Raw genomic sequence first — 20,145 nt, 5'->3', positions numbered from 1 at the left:
CCTGGCTAGTCGTCATTCAAGACAAAAAATAAATTGAACGAAGAAGAAAAAATCGAAATTACAATTTATTTCCCCAAATTACTGAATGTAATCACTAAACAAAACACTCAGTGTCAACATATATGGACGGTGCGATAATTTCAACCACACGTGCTTGAAAAGGAACTATTTTCTTTAAATGATTTAAAGAGAAACGTTTTGAATAAGAAAGTCTGAAATGAATAGCTTTAAAGGAGTAAAAGTGTGTATTTAACAGTTATTATTGGATGTATAGTGTCTGAGTTTTTACGTTTAATAACATATAGACATAACCTGTCACGTCATCCAGTATAAGACATACCATGCAATTATCTGAATTTTCTATGGGGCGACGAACCTTTGTAACTATAAAATTCATCTCTTTTACATAATATTCTTAATACTAATCTATGCGTTTGAATTAGAATCACACCTTCACATTGAATAGCCTTTTCTAGTCTCTATAGAAGTGGGTGAGACCAGTCTCGTTTTAACGTGGGCAGTGGATAAGACGGGTCTTGTATTTAACGTGGGCAGAAATAAAAAAAAAAGCAAAAGTAGCACAAATGTAAAGCTACATTGATACAGCAAGTCTTTCTGAATTAATGCATACGGTCATTGAGCAGCGTATTCGGGCCAAATAAATTTTAAAAAAAGTTTATGAGATACTAAGCCTAACTAGGAATTAGTATCTCGTAATTAGGAAAAACTATCTCCCAATTAGTACGTATTATCAGTACCAAATAAATATTAAAGGTCTCTTAATTACGACTTATAGCATCTCCTAATTAGGACTTAGTATCTCCTAATTAAGACTTAGTTTCTCTTACTTAGTACTTAGAATCTCCTAATTAAGAGTTAGGATCTCCTAATTATGGATTAGCGTAACATGGTCTCCACAAAATCTGTTCTCAGCAGACATGGATGATAGGTGTACACAGCCGCATTTAAACTTTAATTAAACATATCGCCCATTTTCATCGGCAAAACACCCATACAGGCGGACATGTTAGACATGCTTAGTAATAGTTGCTCAATTTCGGAAAAAATCAAGACGGGTTTGATTATGTTCTCAGAAACCACACCAAGAAAGGAGCAAGGCTTTAAGCTACAGTCTATCTTCTTGAATAAATTTCATTCAAGACTGACTCTGTTAAATTTGGACGTTAATATTGCTGTGGGGCATGCTACGTATATCATATATTCACAAAAGTAGGAAGTATAACGGTTTTAAACATCGAGCTTATGGTAAGGGAGCTTAAGGAGATGCTGACTCAGGAACCATGCATAATCGTTGGTGCACGTGTAATCATAAAGCATGTGCATCTACATTTGAGTTTTTGTTCTGTTTACAATAATCACAACTATCAATGGTATGTGTAAATGAGTAAAATGAACAGGTGACAATGAATAAAACTTTGGCGATTCTCCAGATTCAATCGAAATTCGTTGGTTTTCAGATGTTAACATGAAGACAGCCTACACATATCATGTGTTTTTCAGGTGTACTAATATTTATTTGCAAATCACGCGTCTTTGTACTTTTATAAATCAGAAACAATTAAAAGAAACTTAATGCCTGTGTGGTTCTCATATTGGTTTATGCAAGTCTCACATCTCGATTCTTCTATTATTCATTATTTCATTTTGTAAAAAAGGTTCGAATTATACCAGAAAGAATGTGTTTACGTGTCTGCCAACGTCTATCGTCAGGATTAAAATAGAACCAAAAGATTAGTCGCATCTATTTTTAACCGTAGTTACGTAGATCATATTTTGTTGTTATCTCAGAAAAAGATCTATGTCAACTATTACTGTATGGGTTGGTTATAATGGGCTGAGAGGTTTTGTATGTTTCATTCATGTTCATGACATATCATATGTACATTTCTATCAAAAGATACTTCTCTTGTGCATATTCCAAGTTCCACCAAATCTTACGAAAGTAAGGAGCAACTATATTGAAAATGACGTTATCTATTTCTGAAATGCTGAATTTTTGTGTATAATGTATATTCATCTATCATATTAGATTCACATATTCTATGCATAATGTATAGTAATACCATGATAATATTTAAGTTATGTCACACACATCTTTCAGAAAGACATGTATTAAAGACGAAAGGAAGCTCAAGTTTCTCAGGTCTCTTAATATCAGAAATTATTAAATTTTATAGAGCTTTGGTTGCTTAGCTTTTAAAAGACAGGTGCTGGATGGTAGAGAGCGTTCCCATCACCTCCAGCCATGTCTTAACTTGTCCTGCTTTGGGAGCAATACACCGAAAACAGGACGAAATTTGAATTTTTGAGAAAAGTATACAAAAGGTGCCAAGTTCCAGTTGTATGCCACACTGGCACAAATTCATACTGGACATTTGTTACAAACGGATCATATAAGTGGAAATGACTGGACAACTTTGATCTTGTAACAAAATTAAAATTATAAATTTCAATGAATTTATACGCTGCGTTGATTTGAGGGAGGACAGTTTGTCTAGGTTCAAAGTTTTACGTCCATGAGATAAAACCAAGGTCGATATGGCTGTATGTTCATGTATCAAGACAGTAAGTTAAAACTAAAATTATTAAACAACCCGACTTTAGCTTAATCTTTCAAAATACAAATTGTATAGCTCAATCATGAGAATTGAGACCTGTATATTCTACTTCAGCTTAATCATTCCAAATACAAATTGTATAGCATAATATGCTATCACTAATGAGAATTGGATCTACCCAATTAATTACTTTATTTTGACCTAAATCAAAGCGGCTTAGCACCTTTAAGTAAATTTAACTTTTCCAACATCAGAAGAAGACTGTAATTCAGTGCTATCCTAGCGCCTTATTACACCCCATTACTGTTCACTGGTGACAGTAATGTCAAATACAGCTCTGATTCCAGACAAACCACGGACAGTACCGACCTATATCAATCTTAGAGTCTTGGAGATGTCGGGAAACCCGGACATGTTTGGTGCCATTTACATATCTTAATTACTAGTTTGGTCTACAGTCAATATTGAATCAGAAGGTGATATCAAGGTTTACATATTGTGCCAGACAGTTTGAAGACGTCTATTTCAAGATATAAACATCTAAAGTCTACCGTACCCATGTAAAAACAATGTTACTAATTACTTTACATCTGACCAATATTCTACTAGTCCACTGTCATTGGCCAGTCTCATATTAAATCTTTGTCCAATCCTTTGTGGATTTACCAGAATGAATAGTTGATGTATCACAATCACTTTAAACAGTTCAAAAAGGTCACGTCAAAAATACGGCAAAGATAACTTTAAAACTGGGTGATTACTTCAATAATACCGTGCCCTCTTTTCAAGAGACCCTCTCCCCGCTCATCTCCTCAACCCCTGCCCCCGCCCTCCGAAATACCTTTGTTCTATACACTAAAGCGCACGAAAGCCCTTTTTTTCTGAGAAAACGCATACATACTACATGTAGTTCTTGTTTTATGGTTTTTCAAATCAATGCATCAAAAAATGTTTTGCTTTTCACTAAACGTTTCCAGAATCAATTCCCTACACCACTGTTACATTGTTCAGGGTTATTAACTACCTAGCTTCTGCCTCTTCTTTTAAAACAACTTATTACCTGAATCAACGTTAACTACAGAGACGGGTTTCTTTTGGATTTATACAACTCCCAGTACATACCCATTCTCAGCAACATCGACTGTCTCTTTTAAATTTTGTGATCCATAGCGTTATCGGTCATTAATATCAGTTGGATTTATACAATGTCTTATAGGCTAGCAAATCCATTCTGAGAAGCACCGAATATCTCCTTTAAATATTGTGATCCATACTACTCCTAGTACATATCCATTCTGCGAATCACCGACTATCGCCTTTAACTTTTTGTGATCCATAACGTTAACAGTCATTAAAATAATTTGAATTATTTACAAGGTCAAAAGTACGTTCCATATTTAGTTTATATCTACAGACGGTGGATATGTTATTTTTTCCGGGCTGATGGGGAAGTTAAGATAACAATGAATTAATTATATATAAATGCTAAAATTCTGACTGTCATTGATAATTTAATGTCATCATTTATTGCTGATTCTATACCAGGAATATTTCTATTTTAAATACAAATAATATTTAAAATAATCCCATCAATTATTACTAATTGATGTGTTTTTAAGTATGTTTGTGCAAGTGGTATATTGCCTTTCAATGTTTCCACTTATCAGTAACATATTTATCAGTTTCATCACCATTTGCAGTAGGTTACACGCATCCGTGTCGAATTTAATTTGAAATTCAGAAATGTATTGATATCCATTCACAACAAGAATATATACATGCAATTATTTCCATTAATTTTATTTTGTCAATGAATTGTTTTATATAAATATTGATTTTAAAAGAAAAAAAGAACCTAAATATGTTTTGCTTTGTTAACTTTGAACCATATTATTCTGAAAGAGTTAAGGGCACTTAACACCATTGAAATTATATATAATATTTGAATGACAATTGTTATTGACAAATTATTTAAAGTAGCGAAGTCTCTAACTCAATATCATCCAAAATCTTCAACATTGAAAACACAAATTATTTGTCAATTTAAATCAACATTGATGCTGTGATCTTAGCGGAAAAAGATGGGCTTCTGATATCCAATATTTAAGACAAAATAAACATTTTGCCATTGGTACACGAATCGTGTACCATAATGCGTTTCAGCCCCAGTTCTAGCAAGAGACTCGAGGAACGAGGCTAGACATATTGCACCAAACCAAACGGCGTATGTAGACTGGAATAACCAGACGCTAGAAATTTGCATTCGATTGAGACTGCGGGCTTATTTCGCGGAACATAACTGATTTGAAATTAGAGTAAAAACGGAAACCATTGAATGTATATCAGTTTATATACATTCATATTACAGTATTATATGAGTTGCGACGCACTTGTGTCAATTTCTAGGTCCCAAATGTTAGCGATTTAGCTCCTTTTGTTCAGTGGTCTTTTACATAGACATATTTTAAGATAACCCTAACTCTACCCAGTAGCTTAAGTTAAACTGTTATAGCTCATGTGAGTATGGACATTGTATGCCTACATATTCTACAGTTAACCTCTCATCAGGCCCGTGCCAAAGGTGGTGGTGGGGTATAGTTCAAAAGTAGTTCAAAAGTTCTTGCCTTCACTATCAAAAAGAATGACTCTAATAATGTTCTTCTCTGTTATTCAAATTCCACACCCTTACCCCCATCAACTGCATAGATGACACGGGCCCTGTCACTACCCCAATTCGACAGCGCCCACCGCCACACACACACAAACAAAAATTACCCCAAAACAATTTACGCTTGTTGTCTTAGCTTATCTCTGTTATACACCATCAAAAGATTATAAGAAAGTTAAAATTAAACTATCAAAATGAATTACAAAATAGGTGAAAGAAAGTTAAAATTAAACTATCAAAATGAATTACAAAATAGGTGAAAGAAAGTTAAAATTAAAATTGTTTAGACTAGTATAAATTACAAAATAACACCCAAGATATGTTATCTTATATTTAACAAATATAAAAATACCTCTTACTTATATAAAATAGAAAACAAAAACTCCACCCAGTACATCTTATAATTACGAGCAGATTTTATTTTATTAAAAATTTGAAAAAGTAATTTCAGTAATGGCAAACACACCACCCCACCCCCATCATCATTTACAATGAAAACAGCAACAGCGGGTTTCCGTGAAATGATTTTTGACAGATGTCAGTTTAGTGTTAACCAGTTTGCTGATAGGGATTGGGTTTGAGTCTACAATAATACCAGATGCCTACTTACTTATTTACCTAGCTCAGGTAATATTTCCACGTATTAATATCAAATTTATACCCACAGTTTTCTGATGGAAAATAACCCTGAGCTGAATCCTATCAACAGAACTATTATTGGGCTGGACAGGTGCTACAAAGTGAACATCTAAAGAAACCAAAAGCTCGACTGTTCCAGGGATAAATCTATGTTGGTGGGCCAATATGAAATGTATATGTATTTTGCTTTCTGATATAAATGTAGTACAATATAAGTAAAACGATGACTGCTGGCCTAGGTGCCAAAACTTATAGGACAAGAAAAACACATCGCTATAATAATACGTTACGAAACAAGACTCACGTTGAAACGTTTTAGATAGACCGATGTGAATATTTATCTTGGATGAGAACTTGTCGAGTAGAAAAGACAAAAAGCGTCACAGACACGTCATTTCCAGTACTCAAAAATATCCTATAAGCCTGAGATGTTGAAATACGCAACTATGTAATGTATATCCATTATATACTATTTATCACAGTTATTATATATCACCTGGTTGCGTACCTGTTGGTGTCTTTGTAGGTGGCGTTTGTGGACTACTGCTTTGAAAAAAATAATAGTGTTTTCTATCGGGATATCAGACGGATACAAATGGCAGGATGGTCTGACACAATCTTTTTCCTCCGAAAACACTTATTTTACTCTAACAGATTCAGTATGTATTTGGTTGTGGTTTACGTGTGCAATAGTTGGGCGGTGGTGGGGGCATCATCTTTAACTACACCGCCGATATCAACAACAAAAATTTCAGGTTTGAACAAAAGTCTATAGTTTCTTGCAAATGAAATGAAATGGGGTTTAACGTCCTACTGTTCTGCTCCAAACTAGGTTAATGAAGACGGGCATACGCCATACATTGTGCTATGAGGGAAATTTTGCCCGGACAGCGGCACTACATCCTACTCTTATATCGAATTCCAACTGTCAAGGGATCTTTTACGTGCACGCCAATGTGTACACGGGACCTCGGTTTTTCGTCCCATCCGAACGACTAGACAGCTGTCCTTGTCAGGCCATCCGTCCTGCATCACTGACAAGGGAGAACTTTCTCGGCCAATGCAGGGATCGAACACTCGACCTCCAGGCTAGCGAGCCAGCGTCTTACCCACTTAGCCACGTGATCCCCCATAGTTTCTTGCAATATCCGGTTATATTAATATATTCTTGATATATTTAGCCCTCAGATCATCTTTTACAGTTAGTAAATCAGTGATATTATCTAACAGGGGTCGTTCTTCATTCTAAAACCAATAAAAACATTGCAAATTTACTATAAAAATGTAAAATAATTTTTATATGAGCATATTAAAAAGATATCAGCTAATATCGGAACATCATCTGGATTACTTTTCTCGTAATACATTTTTGACGGTGGCTTTTTGCTATTTTCAGAGAATAAATCGCCGTAAAGAATAATGGCACGTGATCCTCTATGATGATACTCATAACTCTTGTTAAAATCCCGCCATTTTTCATCTCTGATATAATAGTCATAAATTGATACCGAGAAGCTGGAATGGCGAATTCGACTAGAAAATACAGATAAAAACAAATCGAATTTGGTCCTAGTACTACAGTCTTGGATTTCAATTATATTTAGGTCATAGGTCGTGCCTTTGTTTGACCTGATGTAATAAGAATATTGGTTATTGCAGTGTCTGTAATTTCACCTTCAAGTTTGTTGTAGTTATTAATACTATTGTAACCGATACCGGTTTGACATCATGGTTAATAAGATGAACTCTTCAGGGACGAAGGTAATGAAGTTAGCCCAACATTCGCTATTTTTATAAGTAAACTGTTAGTGAGGCAAGGTTCAAATAAATCAATCTTCGCGGAAACCTGAAATCTTTGACCCTGCATCATTCATTACCACTCAGCTTTTCTTATCAACTAAATGTCTTCAACATCATGAAGTAAGCCAGTATATCATTTCTAGGCGCGTGCCGGGAACACAACCTCGCTCCTAGCGCGTTCCAATCTCGAGACAGTCACGTGATTTTCCAGAAGTCAAATTGAAGATGAATGATAGGATTCTGGGAGGCAGAAGTCAAAACATGGAGTAGAAAATGGTGTTTAGTTCAGCAATAACTTTCGCTTCACGAGTTCTCAAGTCTTCTTAAGTTTGATCTACATCCTTATAATGTGACCACGTCGTAGATCTTTTTATTGGACTGTTAACGAGTCGCTTGAACGCTTTCGTTAATAGTTATAATGGACTAGAGGGAAAAAAATCTATTTGTCATGTTAAAAAAATAGATTTACAGTTTCTTTTAGCAAAAAATATATAAACTGTCACAATGAATCTTATACATGTATATTTGGAGACTGGTTAGAACTACAGGCAAGTACGGAACCGGGATCATGAAAAGAGCGAAAGCCATACTCCTCGCAGTGTTTTGTTTGATTAGAGCTAATTCCACTTAACACTGCTGTAAAGGAAGCAAATTTATGTTCCAAATTATGACTGGTCAAAAGTCCGATTAACAACCAATAGCTAACTGCTTAACAATAACATTACGCTTTAAACAGAGCTCCAAATTGGACCAAATATGTTTACATAACGTTATGTCATAACTCACGATTTTATTGTGCCCAATTAACCAGTGCATAGCAGAATATTACAGAAAAACTAATTGCGTGACAAACGAGGCTATCAATACGGATACAATGTAAACAATACTGTTTGGAGACGTTTTTAATACCTTAAATTACTGTCCAAAGTTTTAGGGAAGACCCCAGATTAAACGAAGGGCTGCCATGCTGCTGTTCTTGTGATAGATTTGAATGGACAGGAAGAATAGACACACTCCCTCTAAAGCTCAAGTATCAGAAGCCAATCCAGCAATGGCTAGAGAGGGATTTCTTGGGTCATTGCTTCAGGAATATGAGGAAAAGCACAAAATGGTCGTTATTGCTTAAGACATGGTTTGTGTAAAAAGCACTCCCGAGACCCCAGATCATATATCAACATGATGAACTAAACCTTGGCCCTAATCTGAAGAATCCGTTGGACCAAGGCGGATTGGCGTATTATACCAATGGACGGGCCGAGCAATTTTGCCAACTGGCAAACACAAATGGCAAAACATCTCCCTAGGCCAACAACTTTGAATCAACGCCAGTGTTTTGGGGGACGAAAAAAAACCCTAAATCAGAAAACAAAAAATATGTGGACACCAAGGCATCAACTGGTTACTGCTTTATCATACGAAAAGGATAGATTTTGTGATAAAAACACATGGATGAGATGGACAAGAAACTGAAACTATGGTCACAAGAATGGCAGCCATTGGCTAATTGACCAACAATTCACCTCGCATCTGCTTTTTTCACAGCTGTTGACCACATAATGATGTTTAAAACAACTGGTAATCACACCACACGTTGCTTCTAAATAAAAATAAATGTCTAAATTATATATTGGCCTATTATTAAACGATGTACAAATGAACAGATGTTGAATGTTCTTCGACCGAGCCAAATTCACCTTCAATCTTTATGTAAAATCATTTTTCAATCGGTAAGAAAAGACTAAAATATCCTCTCTGATACAATGTATTTGGGAGCAAAATACTGTATTTGACAACTAAACTGGTGATCGGCTGGTACTTATTCTACTGGATTTATAAGTTTCTAGTCTTCTGAAATTGACCAAAACAAAATATAAAACTGTTGAAAACATGTCCCATTTCCAATGATTTGGGATATAACCACCATGCCAATATTCGTAAAACGTTTCGTTCTGTTTGCCAGGTACATCACGTAGTGCCATCTCAGACATTTTAACTTCCCACGGTTAGCTAGGTTGGTTAGAATTCAGTTCAAGCATCAACTGAAAAACGAAATAAATAGAAAATAAAGGAAATTTTGGAATGTTTAGTCTCAGGGTTAACTTTTATCAAGTGGTGGCTCAGTGGAAAAGTCGCTGGCTCGCTAACCTGAACGTCCCGTATTCGATCCCTGTGTTGACCGAGAAAGTTCATCAGTATTTTTCCGGCGTGGTTCCTCCTTGCCAATGCTACAAGACGGCGGGCCTGGCAAAGGAACAACGTGTAATCGCTCGGATGGGACGAAACATCGAAGTCACATGAAAAATCCGTTGAAAGTTGGAATTCGAAATAAGAGTAGACCGTAGTGTGGCTGTGCGTGCAAAATGTCCCTCATAGCCCGTTTTCATTAGCCTAGTCGGAGCAGAATGGGTAATGGGTTCCTTGTTGGTGCCAAATACGCTTATGTCAGTTAAGTCTGCTATACATAAAGTTCAATGTCCCCATTTCCAACTTATGTTCTCTAACTTCATTGTGTATGTAAATTTAAATTGGAATTTAAAAAATGTCCTTGCATGTATTAAACAATCGCTATTAAACTAACTTTTCCCACAGATTTCATTGGAAATTGAATGAAATGGATAGAATATTTTTTAATATTAATATGTAGAAAATTAGTGCTATTTCTGTAGAGAAGGTGTTTGATTTTTAGATTTATTTCTAATTTAGATATTGGTATTAATATTTTGAATGTAACCGTGAATCTTTTTCTGAATAAAAATTATTATTTTATGAAAAACTAGATATTGAAATCGTTTTTTTTTAATCATCTTCCTGTCATATTTTCGATTTTCTATGAAACCTAGAAATGAATTATTTTGAGTTGTGCAAGGAATTGTATTTCTTTGATATTAGATAATATTTAAGTTTGATGGAAATTGAATTTGGTGTTTAAGAAAGACGATATGTAAATACGAAAGCCAACATTAATCTAAACACATGGCTGTATGTCAATATTATAGTTATTATCAATATTCTATCTGGACAAAACGAAACGAAATAGTATAAAAACATTGGATACGATATTATAGAATGCTAGCAGTTCTACCAAAAGGTGTATTAGGTTTCACACGTCTGTGTGAAAGAATAATACGTAAGCTATTGTTGTTGTACCGAAAAATTATTGTTCATTATTAAATAATATATCATGAAATTGTGTTGATTCTTTATTTCTAAAACATTTTTGCGTGTACAAATAATACCACTTTATTTGGGGAAGAACTCATACTCAACAGTGGAGGTGTTATTGAGATATATAGAGCAAAATTAAATAGGATCTTTATTTTAAAGTTCACTTTATAAGGTAGCAAGTAATATTAAAGCCCACGCGTGATTTAGCCGATAAGGGAATCCCTTACAATATGTAAATGTTACACTTTAATTTTTCTCGCTTCTTTTTTTTTTACTAAAAATCTGTAAACAAGATCAGTCTACATTTCTTCGAAGTTGAAGTTTCCTCTATTTTTCAATCTAGATCTTTAATCGCCAGTTACAAGTCTTATTACTCTCGAGCCTGCCTTTAATCCGAAAGCATCCAAGTCAGGAGATTATCTAGCGTTGGTATTTTGATTTATTAAAGATACATTATGGGAGATTCGATAAAGAGCTGGCAGTTCTCACTATAATAGTTAAAAACTAGATAATGTAAAGGGGAATTTGCTGAAAATTTCAGTCAAATTGATCCACTCTGAACCGAGATTTTAGCGATTGAATTGTCGACCTAGCCTCGATCATCATTTATGAGTCGGTACGATAAAAACATAGTCTCGATTATCCAGTTCATGATTAAAATAATGAATGGAAGTCGAGCAGCAATTCGGAACCTAATCCAATAAACATCGCAGGCTAGCGATGACATCCAGAGTTGATTATGGTCTTGATTAGTTAATTAAAGTCTAATTAAGAATTTAGATAACATTTCAGGCCTAGCTTTTGCATAATGTATGTTTAATTAAATATTAAATAATCTATCTGAGTACATATGCCTGGATTGAGGCGTGAGAAATTTCATATTTTCCGAAAAATACAAATCAAGCAGCTACTTTAAGATGCAAACAATAAAAATGAAAATCACCGGAAATGAACTCTGATATTCAGTGATATTTGAAAACATGACTGAACAGCGATATTATATTGGTTGATTATCTACTGCATTTCCGTTCACGCGTATTTGACTAGCTGCTGATAATTCTTAATGTGAGAAATAACTTAGCCTGTTATGATGTATATTAAATGTTAAAAAATCTTAATACCACATAATATCTAACCGAACATAATTCAATGTAACATACAAAATAATTAATCAATTTCATGTCAATCTCTTCTTTCTTTGATCATGCATGTAAAAAGATTTTTTTTATAATTAATAAAATTTGATTAAACGCAAACAGAATTTCGTTCTAGGTGTCTGCCATTTTGTAAATAACCAGTAAAACAAACAACAATTGGACGAGATTTAACGAGATTGTCCAATTATGTAGCTTGATATAAGCTCTATTCAGCGCTCGGGTTTTTGAAGGGATGTTTTTTTTTATTTTCGAAGAAATCGACCAATTTCTTATAATGAAATAAAACTATCCCCCTTAACAACTAAGCAAGACTGACTGGTTATTCATCAGAGATGAAACAAAAAGTCGATCAACTCTTTTATTTATAATTTTCGTAGAGGAGATTGAAATTGTGACCCGTCTGGATAACTCTTGTGAAACGATTCCCCAAATTTGTGTTTATATTATGTTTGCTTTCCAGTTAAATAAACAGCGTAGCGTCTCGCTATCCACTGCAACAAAGATCTAATCAAATTGGCAGGGAAAAATTAAGCCCGGGAAAAATTCATAGAACGTATATTGGGTCGGAATTAGCACATTAAGTAATGAATAAAGATAACACGATAAAAAAAGAACACTCACGACCTACACCCGTGTTGATTTATAATCAAAGTCTCACATAATATACATGTACACGGTCTATACCGTCTATTTCTAGAAACCCAATGCTTCGGAGATTAAGGGTAAAACTGAAATAAAATGAAATGGGGTTTAACGGTCTACTGTTGTGCTCCGACTGGGCTAATGGAGACGGGCATAAGCCATATAGTGTGCTACGGGGAAAATTTTTCCGGAATGCGGCACTACGGTCTACTTTTATATCAAATTCTAACTGCCAAGGATCCTTTTACGTGCATACCAATGTATACAAGGGACCTCGTCTTTTCGTCCCATCTGAACGATTATGCGTTATTTCTTGCCAGGCCATCCGTCCTGCACCACTGACAATGGGAACCACACCGGAATATCCCGATGAGAGAGAGAGAAATGGGGTTTAACGTCCACTCGACACAAACTATGTCATTTCGGGACTAACATATGATTCAATTTTATTTCAATAATTCGTTTGCGCGTAGGGGTCTTTAGCAGTGGAAGGAAACCGGACGACCCGGAGAAAACCCACGAGGTTGGACAGGCGACCCTACTCCTTGTCACGTACAACCGGGGAATTGAAACTATGCAAGTTGACTCATTGACAAACCTTATGATACAACACGCACGATCTAACCGTTCGGAAATCCAAAACCCCATTTCCCGATGAGATTATGGGCAACGCAATAAGGCCTGTATAGTTGGGAGATGTACAAGGAAATTAACATTGTTAGCTATACATGGAGAAGTTATATCGGGTGTTTCGATTTCAGACACCGAATCTGAATGGTAACATCAAGGTATTGAGACCAGCAATCATGTTTTATACGAGACTACAAACGTATTGCCTGTGTGAACATTACCCCAGGAGTCTGATGGTTTCTTTCCGTCGAAAGGAATTCTATATTTTCGCTTTTGATTTTTATATGATCCCGAATAAAGGATCCCTGGATAAAGGGTAAAGTACTTTACTAACCATCCTTGGAATCGAACGAAACATTGGTATGGTCAGTACCATGTGTTGTTTCATTATCTGTCTTAGATTTAATTTCATGTCGTGTTTACGGCAATTTCGAGTTTTTGGCTTGAAATATTGGTCAAGTCTCTTTGCAGATTATATCTTGTTCATACAAGCTCAATGTGTCAAAATATTTCAAGGATAAGTTTGTTGTTTATTGTTTGAAATGTCTGCGTGTCCACGGGGTTGTCGTATGTGTTTTGTTTGTGTGTTGGTTGGTCCTGCTGCACTTACTACGAAGAGATCGCAAATAAACAATATAACTTGTAACTTGATTTGGGTGTTGTTTTCGAGTTCTGGTTAATGGCGGTAAACCCAGTATGAATCAGGCCTAGTTCTACAAAATGATTTGTATTGTAACTCCATGGAAAATTCTGGTAACACTGTGTCCCTCATGAATAGATTGATTCCAGAAGATATTTATAAAATTTCAGTACCATACTTTTCTTGGAAGAGTCCGGTGTAGCTTATTTTGGAAATTATTTTGTGCTTGCTGATGATATGTAGAAGAAAGGGTACATATGATATAATAAATTTCATTTTTAGGGAACGTTTGGTTAATGGCTGCTTCAACAAATGGCCATTTTGTAACATAAGATATCTTGTCTAGCTCGTCAAATGTCAATTTTCATTGTTAAGATATAGTTTATATTAAAGTAAAATAAATCTGTAAAGAGGCAATATATTATTATGTAGGTAAAGATCGCCAAATGCTACCTGTAAGTCAATACTTAAATACATGAATATAAATTGGTTGACGTATGAAGTACACCTCATGAGGTCACATGACCTTCAGACAATCACATGTCAATATATTATACATATATATGTGGGTCCTTTATAATGCGCATAGAAAGCACATTTCTAATACGCCGAGGCGTTCAACATGGTAACCTATTGTAGAAGGTTTCAATAGAAAAGTTGACAGCCATTGTATAGAACTTATCACTCTGACAAGCTCTTTCCATTGTACCTATTTCTTTGGAGAAAATATGTCGTTTAACGATATACAAAATGACAAATCGGCCCATAGTAAACAAATTAACATGTCTCTACTTCTCTAGACAAAAACTTTAATATTATTTATTTATTCACACCGATCAGTGATTGCTCTTTTTGTACCGGTGACAATGAACACATAAAAACACAATACCCAATATAGATCTGATCACCAAAGACTCGGTCACAAACAACAACAATGGGCATATATATATCTGTGTTTGATTGCACTCTTACTTTGATTTTAATATAATATCCCTATCTTTAGAATATGGTATCATAGAACTGTACTAGTTAGACGATTTATGATGTATAACGCCATTGTGGTCACGTATCGCATCAGGGGCGGACTGAGGACTTTCTAGAGTATAGCCTGCGTACAAAACCCGATACACTGCAAACCATCAAACTTAAAGTAGCTAAGTCTCATTATCATCCAAAGGCACTGAAAACACGAATCATTTGCCAATTTAAATCAACATTGGTGTTGTGCTCTTACCGGGAAAAGATGGCTTTCTGATATCCAGTATTTAAGACAAAATAAACAGGTTCCCATTGGTACACGAATTGTGTACCATAATGCGTTTCAGTGCTATTTGTAACAAGGGACTCGAAGGCCGAGGCTAGACATATTCCACAAGTCATGTCAAACGGTGACGTCATATTCTTATCTGGAGAGCATGCGCAATAAAAAAATATCGGTGTAGACTGTAATAACCAGACACTAGAGATTGCCATTCGATTGAGACTTCTGGTGAATTTTGCCGAATATAACTGATTAGAAATTACAGTGAAAGCAGAAACGATTGAATGTAAATCAATTTATATACATTCATATAACATTATCATATGCGTTGCGACCTATTTGTGTCAATTTCTAGGTCCCAAATATCAGCGATTTAGCTCTGTTAACATCAACAGGTAATCTTACCAATTCATCATAGTAATCTTACCATTTAAGACAGGCTGTTGGTTTCTCTGGACTAACACATTTTTCATAATGCGGTAACCTTTTACGGTTGGGCTGGGTACCAGGTATCGCTTGGTTTCTTGCCCTCATTAAGTGACATAGCTGATCAAATTAAATACTCTGCCTACAGGTATTCGGTAAAATAAAAAAAACAAATAAATGACCTTTAGAAACCCGTCTCATTGGAGCTCCGAAGTACTTTACTCCAGAAATACAGCCCTTGCAGATTCCATAATATGTTGCTGACCAAAAGTTTAAATTTTTTTATGTTATTCCCAAGTGTTTGGATAGCCGTGTAAACATACTAGGGCTTAGTTATAGTGGAAACTGGTCGTTTCAAATTGTGTGACTTTTTGCAGTTTATATTTCACATTTAATAGGTAGAGAAGAAATTTAACAGAGCATGCTGTCATTCATATCTCTCCACACGCACAAGAACCCCATATTACTATTCATCAGTATACTTCTCTTTCTAAATATCCACCCTTGCCCTGTAGTTGTATGTACTGAGAGACAATATGCGAGGTGAACAGGACCGAAAGGGAAGCCTACAGAGCAAGGGCCGGTTCCCATAGCTTTTTTTTTTAAAACCAAACAGCAAACCTGTCAAACAAAAAGCATTCTTGACAAGCAAACGGCCGGACTCACGCCACTTCCTCGGTGTCTTCAAACCAAGTAAAGACAAGCGACTAGAAGTACGGTAACTCTTCAGGATCAAGAGTGGATAATTCGATGATCAGTATACATTTAGGGGTTCAAGAATTCATATCCGACTGAGTATTACAACAAAACTATGGGGCTAGTGCTTTAGTTTCTCACAATGAAAGGTCTGACGATCTGAATATAAATCATACTCAAGATTATTTTGTGACTTCGTCTTGATGACAATAAACCCTTTACAACAATAATATATAAAAGTCGATTTGGAGAAAGTTAATGATAATATCAACCATCATGACTGACAAATGTGCAGTACCTTAGATTTATTACACACTATAAACAGCGGCTGTACATAAATATACAATATCAAATTATCAGACTTTGGGTTTGAATTATTTGGAACAAGACATACTCATCGTATATTTTATGGAATGAAATAAAAGAGGAAATGAAATGGGGTTTAACGTCCTAATGTGCTACCGTCTACTCTTAATTCAAATTCCAACTATCAAGGGTTCTTTTACCGTACGCCAATTTGATCAAGAAGTCTTGGTATTTTTATCCATACAAACGCCTATGCGTTGTCTTTGTCTTTTATGCGGTATATATATATAGCTTTTTTTTATCTTTGGTCGAAAAAACTACCTAGAATTACATCTAATTAAACAAACTCATTGTGATGCAAATTTCACGAGATTATCCTCATTATTGTACCAAATTGCTGCCTTCAAGCTTCGTTGCACCAAATGAGACTAAACGATCTAGAAATCGTTCACATGTGAACTGAACATTAAGATACATTTTGGGAGATTAGACAAAGAGCTGGTAGTTCTCACTATAATAGTTAAAAACTAGATAATGTAAAGAGAATTTGCTGAAAATTTCAGTCAAATTGATCCCCTCTGAATCGAGATTTTAGAGATTGAATTTTCGACTTAGCCTCGATCATCATTACTAAAGTCGGTACGATAAAAAAAACATAGTCTCGATTATCCATTTCATGATTAAATTTATGAATGGAAGTCGAACAGCCAATCGGAACCTAATCCAATAAACACCGCAGGCTAGCGATGTCATCGAGAGTTGATTATGGTCTGAATAAGTTAATTAATGTCTAATAGACAGATTTAGCTCTTGCATAATGTATGTTTAATAGACATTAGTTTGTGGTTATTTACATAATTCTATATTTAAAAGAATATTCTAAATTGGGTGAACCTTTTCCTGCCTGTATAGTATTCTTGAAAAAAACATTATTTGTCCACAAAAAAACGTATTTGCATTAGTGATCCATATGGTTTATATGAGTTTTAAATGTAAAATGTACACTAAGTTTTTACAATGTAATCAAAAATAAAAATGGCGAAATGATTGTTCTGTCCCTTTCTGTGAATTTCTAAAGCAATCGTTTGTTGAATAAAATGGACACTTTGCATTAAAAATCACCGTCTATTATCTTGTAAATGTGTAATACGGACATGCACAGACTTATACTTTTTATTGAAAGCCGTAATGGCTTTCGTGTTTATTCTTTCAAAAATGAAAAGAACTAATATATGAATATTTTATAGCGAATATTATGTTTTCTATGTCTTTGATAAAGAATGTATTTTTCTGTATAACAAGCTATAAAATATTTGTAAGAGCGTAATAAAATAAACGCGTATGATTCGTTGTTGGCTGTAACACAACTTTTAGTGACATAAAACTTTACGACTAAAACTTCGTATAGTGTTATAAAATACGCATTAAACCTACATAGCATGGGGACGTTTAATTTCAAATCAATATATTTTCATGGCAATTTCTTACAACTTAATTGATAAATTAGCCTTTTGATATAAAAACAATATCTAAGAAAATGTGTTTTCTGCAAAATGGCTATAAAAAAGATGTAGAGCTACACGTACATCGATATAACGTATAAATATAACTATTTGCGCTACGAAATGAAATGGAATGGGGTTTAACGTCCTACTGTTCTGCACCGACTGGGCTAATAAGAGAGAGAGAGAGAGAGAGAGAGAGAGAGAGTGGGGAGAGAGAGATGGTGTTTAACGTCCACTCGACACAAACTAGGTCATTTCGGGACTAACACATGGTTTAATTTTATTTTAATACTTCGCTTGCGCGAAGGGGTCTTTAGCAGTGGGGGGGGGGGGAACTGGAGGACTCGGAGAAAACCCACGAGATGGACAGGCGACCCTACTCCTTGTCACGTACAACCGGGCAATCCAAATCACACCAGTTGACTCAATGACCGACTTTTGATACAGCGCGCACGTGCTAACTATTCGGCCATCCAACCCCCCGCTAGGCTAATGAAGTCGGGAATTTTGCCAGAACAGCGGCGTTTCCGAATACTCTTCATTTAATTCCAACCGTCAACGTGTACATGGGACCTCTGGATTTGGTCCCATCCGAGAGACTAGACACTGTTCTTGTCAGGTTGTCCTCCTTCCTACACCACTGACAAGGGGAAACCACTAAGGAAATGAAGAGGAACTTCCTCGGCCAACACCGAGAAAGAACCCGAGGCCTCCAGCTTAGCGAACCAGCGTCTTACTCACTGAGCCACTGCGGCTCCCTATCGGCAGAAGTAGGATAAAGTAAAAATATCAGAAAGTACAAAAGGTACATAAGTTTTGCATTATTGATTGGTAGTAAAAACATTTGGATATACACACCAAGGTCAAGGTATTGCTTTGTGTTCTTTTTTATGTCAATTGCAAATTTTATATATATATTTAAAGCCCCATTTCTTCTCTTATCTACGGCGCCTACATAAATTCATTATGTTGTTATGCTTTAAATATCAGTCGTTGTTTACTTAATATCCAATCTGTCAAAAATATATCAATCGGTGATTCACATAAATGCATAGGGCGGTAGAAGTGGATAAAGTGGATCCTCGTGGTTTTTTGGCCACGGAATATCCTTTACTTTGAGTTTGACGTCACTTTTTAAATTGGCATATATTAGAAATTGTAAGATGTTTTAAAAGAAAATATGGTTGTATATACCATGTGAAGTAGGAGTTGAAATGGGCCTTTAAACGTATACATAGATTTTTCCAAATATATATTTTACACGCACCAGCTGAACAGGTTTCTACCAGTCAAAATAGAGCTGCAATAAAAACAGGATTTTATAATCTAGATAAGATTTTAACACGTTGTCTTTTTATGGATTCCGTCTCCACAACATCTGTGGATCAAATCAATGATAAGTTTACTGATTTGTTGGTGAAACGATGGACACGTGTTATTGATTCTATAAATCTTAAGGGAAACAGTTCAATATTAAGAGGGAAACATGGTGGCCACCCGACCATGCTTCTTATGTAGGTCACGGCAAGGTTAAGGTCAAATGTGAAAGGTGAAATCAATAGTCATCAGTATGTTGAAAGGGAAAGATTGGGTTATAAATCAGAAGGATATATTAAGTTATAAATACTATATTACTCTTATATTTCATCTCAGATGTTTGTGTATTTTGCGACAACCGTTGATGAGTTTAGCCAATGTCGTTCATTATCGTAAATCGGATCGTTTAAGTAAATAAGTGTTCAGACGGGTTGATTGAAATTGAGGCGAAGATTGGAAATCACCCCACAGTATTACAGAATAACGAAATAAATATATTTCATGTGCCAATGGCACGAACGTTATAGCCTTGTAAGCTTCAAAGATGAATAGTTTTTCCTAGTCGTATAGGTATTAAAAATACTATATAATAGACCCGAGTAGATAACAAATTTGAAATTCCAAGTAAAATACCCTTGTTGATACATTTCAAGGAAATAAGAAGTTTGTTGTGGCCTTGGGATAATAAAACCGACTTTGTGTGGAGTAGTTTAA

General features: G+C 35.2%; 1 long non-coding RNA gene across 1 annotated transcript; it reads right to left on the bottom strand.

The window, feature by feature from the left end:
• Positions 1-9,442: 9,442 nt before the first annotated feature.
• On the bottom strand, positions 9,443-16,288 carry LOC130013092 (uncharacterized). The gene is made up of 3 exons (XR_008788432.1): positions 16,229-16,288; positions 15,609-15,749; positions 9,443-9,725 (listed from the first exon to the last, which is right to left on the bottom strand). It is a non-coding gene; the product is annotated as an uncharacterized LOC130013092 (long non-coding RNA).
• Between the last annotated feature and the right edge of the window lie 3,857 nt (positions 16,289-20,145).

Source organism: Patella vulgata, chromosome 6, assembly GCF_932274485.2.
Source record: "Patella vulgata chromosome 6, xgPatVulg1.2, whole genome shotgun sequence".
NCBI lineage: Eukaryota > Metazoa > Mollusca > Gastropoda > Patellidae > Patella > Patella vulgata.
This window is presented reverse-complemented; position numbering and strand designations above follow the sequence as displayed.